The sequence below is a fragment of the Salmo salar genome, chromosome 06 (genome assembly GCF_965601325.2).
Source record: "Salmo salar chromosome 06, fSalSal1, whole genome shotgun sequence".
Taxonomy (NCBI): Eukaryota; Metazoa; Chordata; class Actinopteri; order Salmoniformes; family Salmonidae; genus Salmo; species Salmo salar.
The window spans coordinates 97,990,918-97,997,609 of NC_138296.1; positions in this window are offsets into that span (position 1 = coordinate 97,990,918).

A 6,692-nucleotide genomic window follows, 5' to 3' on the forward strand; every position below is an offset into this window, starting at 1 on the left:
CCACGCTCCCTGCCTCTGGTACACACCACGCTCCCTGCCTCTGGTACACACCACGCTCCCTGCCTCTGGTACACACCACGCTCCCTGCCTCTGGTACACACCACGCTCCCTGCCTCTGGTACACACCACGCTCCCTGCCTCTGGTACACAACACGCTCCCTGCCTCTGGTACACAACACGCTCCCTGCCTCTGGTACACAACACGCTCCCTGCCTCTGGTACACAACACGCTCCCTGCCTCTGGTACACACCACACTCCCTGCCTCTGGTGCACTCCCTGCCTCTGGTACACTCCCTGCCTCTGGTACACTCCCTGCCTCTGGTACACTCCCTGCCTCTGGTATACACCACACTCCCTGCCTCTGGTACACACCACACTCCCTGCCTCTGGTATACACCACACTCCCTGCCTCTGGTACACACCACACTCCCTGCCTCTGGTACACACCACACTCCCTGCCTCTGGTACACACCACACTCCCTGCCTCTGGTACACACCACACTCCCTGCCTCTGGTACACACCACACTCCCTGCCTCTGGTATACACCACACTCCCTGCCTCTGGTACACACCACACTCCCTGCCTCTGGTACACACCACACTCCCTGCCTCTGGTACACACCACACTCCCTGCCTCTGGTACACACCACACTCCTTGCCTCTGGTACACACCACACACCCTGCCTCTGGTACACACCACACTCCCTGCCTCTGGTACACACCACACTCCCTGCCTCTGGTAGACACCACACTCCCTGCCTCTGGTACACTCCCTGTCTCTGGTACACACCACACTCCCTGCCTCTGGTACACACCACACTCCCTGCCATCCGGCTGTTACCGAGAACCACAAACCAGATTTTTAACAGGGTCGTTAAATTAGGAAATAAATACAATTCTGTCATATGTCAACTTCAACCTAGGCTTGCACCAGGCTGCCAGTCATATGTGTATGTGAACAAACCTAGGCTACTGTAGCTATATATATATATATATAAACAATATACAAACAAGGGCACTGCGTTCATCCACCACTGGCCTGCTGGCCCCCCTACCTCTGAGGAAGCACAGTTCCCGTTCAGCCCAGTCAAAACTGTTCGCTGCTCTGGCACCCCAATGGTGGAACAAGCTCCCTCACGACGCCAGGACAGCGGAGTCAATCACCACCTTCCGGAGACACCTGAAACCCCACCTCTTTAAGGAATACCTGGGATAGGATAAAGTAATCCTTCTAACCCCCCCACCCCTTAAAAGATTTAGATGCACTATTGTAAAGTGGTTGTTCCACTGGATATCATAAGGTGAATGCACCATTTTGTAAGTCGCTCTGGATAAGAGCGTCTGCTAAATGACTTAAATGTAAATGTAAATATATATATATGATGGTATTCAATAAATACAAACAGATATTTGGATTAGCTAGGTAGCTAACTAGCTAACATTACCTAGCTAACGTTAGCTTGCTTGTACAAAGTCCAAATAGCTAGCCTCTTTAGCTAGCTAACACCAGTCAGCTGAAAGCTAGCTAGCTAACGCCAGTCAGCTGAAAGCTAGCTAGCTAACGCCAGTCAACTGAAAGCTAGCTAGCTAACGTCAGTCAGCTGAAAGCTAGCTAGCTAACGCCAGTCAGCTGAAAGCTAGCTAGCTAACGCCAGTCAGCTGAAAGCTAGCTAGCTAACGCCAGTCAGCTGAAAGCTAGCTAGCTAACTCTAGTCAGCTGAAAGTTAGCTAGCTAACAAAAAGGGGAAAAGCTAGCTAGCTAACACCAGTCAGCTGAAAGCTAGCTAGCTAACGCCAGTCAGCTGAAATCTAGCTAGCTAACGCCAGTCAGCTGAAAGCTAGCTAGCTAACACCAGTCAGCTGAAAGCTAGCTAGCTAACTCTAGTCAGCTGAAAGTTAGCTAGCTAACGAAAAGGGGAAAAGCTAGCTAGCTAACACCAGTCAGCTGAAAGCTAGCTAGCTAACACCAGTCAGCTGAAAGCTAGCTAGCTAACACCAGTCAGCTGAAAGTTAGCTAGCTAACGAAAAGGGGGAAAAGCTAGCTAGCTAACACCAGTCAGCTGAAAGCTAGCTAGCTAACACCAGTCAGCTGAAAGCTAGCTAGCTAACACCAGTCAGCTGAAAGCTAGCTAGCTAACGAACGGGGGGGGAAGCTAGCTAGCCAATTTCTGACGTTATACCAGTAAGAGTAAGCGATATCCAAGTGAATGGCATAGGTTTACTAGATAAGAAATTCAACAATCGTTTATTAATAAGGGATCATTTCTACAGTCTATTCCCTCTGCGATATTTTGTTGGGTTTCATTGTTTGATGTAGACTGGCGCTGTGCTTGGCTCACTCCGCACAAATTTATGGTGACCAATAAAGTAAAATAGATCTCCTTTAAGATGATCCTGTCATCGACGTGTGTGTAAGCGAAGGAAGAAACCAACTTGGTATAACTGGAGTTATTTAATAAGGAATAAACAAACACGAACTCCAAAAACCAACGTACATAAAAATAACATGGGTAAAAAAATACCCGTAGTACACCAATACAAAAATACAAGAAACCGATAACAAACAAAACAATCTCGGACAAGGACATGAGAGAAAACAGAGGGTTAAATACACAACATGTTATGAATGGGAATGGCTCAGTTGGTAGAGCATGGTGTTTGCAACGCCAGGGTTGTGGGTTTGATTCCCACGGTGGACCAGTACAACAACAACAAAAAATGCATGAAATGAAAATTAAATGTATTTATTCACTACTGTAAGTCGCTGTGGATAAGAGCGTCTGCTAAATGTACTAAAATGTCAAATGTAATTGAAACCAGGTGTGTAGATAAACCAGACAAAACCAATGGAAAATGAAAAATGGATCAGTGATGGCTACAAGACCGGTGACGCCGAGCACCACCCGAACAACGAGAGGCTTCGACTTCGGCAGAAGTCGTGACAGATGATACATGGATTCTATCCTTCTAATATCTTGATTTCTAAATATTTACCTGATGTTACCAGTCAATGCAGTTTTTGTGAACTAGAAACTGAATCTATTGAACACTTATTCTGTCATTGTTTACATAGTGAAGTGTTCTGGACTGATGTAAAACTATATATTGGCAACAAAATGCATACAACCATTGAAATATCTAAGTTTGACATGTTATTTTACAATACTGATTCGAAAATTTAACGTGAAAATGTCATAAATCTTTTTATTTTATCAAGAAAATGTTTCATACACAAATCAAAATTGATGAAGCTTTGATTAGATTTGATATCTGATTTGGAAAACTATTTAGAATCATTAAAACGTATACACAAACTACTTGGCCTTCCCTGTAGCTCAGTTGGTAGAGCATGGTGTTTGCAACGCCAGGTTTGTGGGTTCGATTCCCACGGGGGGCCAGCACAGGAAAGAAAGAAAGAAAAAAAAATGTATGAAATGTATGCATTCACTACTGTAAGTCGCTCTGGATAAGAGTGTCTGCTAAAATGACTAAAATGTAAATTGTATAAATGTCAACAAAAAAATATTCGTAACATGTCTGTATTTGAATTGATGTAATGTGGATTTGCATTATTTCTTTTTTTCCCCCCTTATTTCTTTGTGGAATCCCTCTGGCTGTTCAGTTTTTTTGTGTGTGTTTTGCATGTTACTGTTAAATAGTGAAAGATGAGAACTAACGTTAGCTAGATAGCTAACCAACACGCGAGGACATCTACATAGTTATATTTTTGCCAAGTACGTTTTTTTTCATATTACGGCTGAAGTCATCATGTGTAAATTGCTGACCTAGAAAACATGATGTAATCAGAGCACAAACAAATATGCACAAATAAAGCTAGCAAACATACTTGGCTGCTGATAGCCAGTTAGCTAGCTAGGTAATGTAAGACTGTAACATAAGCTAACGCGTATGGCCAGTTCATGCACCACAATAAACTGTGTCATTGCCATGTCACATCTAAATAATGTCTTGAATTATTATTTTATTTGGGGTGGGGTAGACACCAGCAACCTCTCTGTCGCATCCACAATAATATATATTTTCCTGGACCTTCTCTCCACCTTGGCAGTGCCATTAATCACCATAGCTGTAAAGGCCACAAAGTCCACAAAGTCCAACTTCTTAACCTTTAAAATATCGGGGTCCTTCTGGTGAAAGGCAACCCCTGCAGCCTGCAGTGAAGGCCTATCCGCCACCATGTACTCTTCTGGAACACCATTCAAACCCTCAACACTTTAATGGCGCCGGAGAAAAAGGCTGACGTTCTACGTGTCCCCAAACAATTGTTTATTTGCGTTGTTTGTAACTTATTTTTTTTTAACCTGTTGAGGGTAGGGGGCAGTATTGACACGGCTGGATAAAAAACTTACCCGATTTAATCTGCTTACTACTCCTGCCCAGTAACTAGAACATGCATATAATTATTGGCTTTGGATAGAAAACACTCCAAAGTTTCTAAAACTGTTTGAATGGTGTCTGTGAGTATAACAGAACTCAAATGGCAGGTCAAAACCTGAGAGATTCCTTTACATGAAGTGGCCTGTCTGACCATTTATTGTCTTTCTTTGACATCTCATTCCAAAACTTAGGATCTCTGCGGTAACGTGACACTTCCCACGGCTCCAATAGGCTCTTAGAGCCCGGGAAAAACCTGAATGTCGTCATTCCAGCCCCAGGCTGAAACACATTATCGCCTTTCTCAAGTGGCCGATCAAGGGACTGTGGGCTTATGCGCGTGCACTGGCTGCCCCCGTCTTTGTGTTTTTTCCTCTGTTGACCGAAAAGGAGATTCCCGGTCGGAATATTATCGCTTTTTTACGAGATAAATTGCATAAAAATTGATTTTAAACAGCGGTTGACATGCTTCGAAGTACGGTAATGGAATATTTAGAATTTTTTTGTCACGAATTGCGCCATGCGCGTGACCCTGATTTACCATTTCGGATAATTTCTGGAACGCACGAACAAAACGCCGCTATTTGGATATAACGATGGATTATTTGGGACCAAACCAACATTTGTTATTGAAGTAGAAGTCCTGGGAGTGCATTCTGACGAAGACAACAAAGGTAATCAAACTTTTCTAATAGTAAATCTGATTTTGGTGAAGGCTAAACTTGCCGGGTGTCTAAATAGCTAGCCCGTGATGGCTGGGCTATGTACTTAGAATATTGCAAAATGTGCTTTCACCAAAAAGCTATTTTAAAATCGGACATATCGAGTGCATAGAGGAGTTCTGTATCTATAATTCTTAAAATAATTGTTATGCTTTTTGTGAACGTTTATCGTGAGTAATTTAGTAAATTGTTAGTAAATTCCCCGGAAGGTTGCGGGGGGTATGCTAGTTCTGAACGTCACATGCTAATGTAAAAAGCTGTTTTTTGATATAAATATGAACTTGATTGAACAAAACATGCATGTATTGTATAACATAATGTCCTAGGGTTGTCATCTGATGAAGATCATCAAAGGTTAGTGCTGCATTTAGCTGTCTTCTGGGTTTTTGTGACATTATATGCTAGCTTGAAAAATGGGTGTCTGATTATTTCTGGCTTGGTACTCTGCTGACATAATCTAATGTTTTGCTTTCGTTGTAAAGCCTTTTTGAAATCGGACAGTGTGGTTAGATTAACGAGAGTCTTGTCTTTAAATAGCTGTAAAATAGTCATATGTTTGAGAAATTGAAGTAATAGGATTTTTAAGGTATTTGAAAATCGCGCCACTGGATTACACTGGCTGTTGCGTAGGTGGGACGAATTCGTCCCGCCTAGCTTAACTTATTTTTGTACATAATGTTGCCGCTACCGTCTCTTATGACCGAAAATAACTTCTGGACATCAGGACTGTGATTACTCACCACGGACTGGAAGAATCCTTTTTTTCCTTTAACGAGTCTGATCAGACCGACGCAAACGATATCCTGCTTTCTCAGGAACAGGCTCAGATCCCTGTGATTTGCATGAAGAGGCGGCGGTGAAAAAGGGTCCGGAGGGCGGGGCTGCCTTCTGAGAATTCGTAGGCGATCGAATAAACCCCCACTTCCTTCCATTCTACTAGCAAAAGTGCAATCTTTGGAGAATAAAATAGATGACCTACGCAGAAGATTAAACTACCAATGGGACATTCAAAACTGTAACATCTTATGCTTCACAGAGTCGTGGCTGAACGACGACCCTATCAACATACAGCTGGCTGGTTCTACGCTGCACCAGCAGGATAGAACAGCGACGTCTGGTAAGACAATGGGCGGCGGACTACGTATTTTTGTAAATAACAGCTGGTGGATGACATCTAAGGAAGTCTCAAGCTATTGCTCACCTGAAGTAGAGTATCTCATGATAAGCTGTAGACCACACTGTCTACCTAGAGAGTTTTCATCTGTATTTTTCGTAGCTGTTTACATACCACCACAGACTGAGGCTGCACTAAGACAGCATTGAATGATCTGTATTCCACCAAAAACGCTCACCCAGAGGTGGCGCTCCTAGTAGCCGGGGACTTTAATGCAGGGAAACTTAAATTAGTTTTACCAAATTTCTATCAGCATGTTAAATGTGCGACCAGAAAGGGAAAAAACTCTGGCCCACCTTTACCCCACAGACACAGATGCATACAAAGCTCTCCCCCGCCCTCCATTTGGCAAATCTGACTATAATTCTATCCTCCTGATTCCTGCTTACAAGCAAAATGC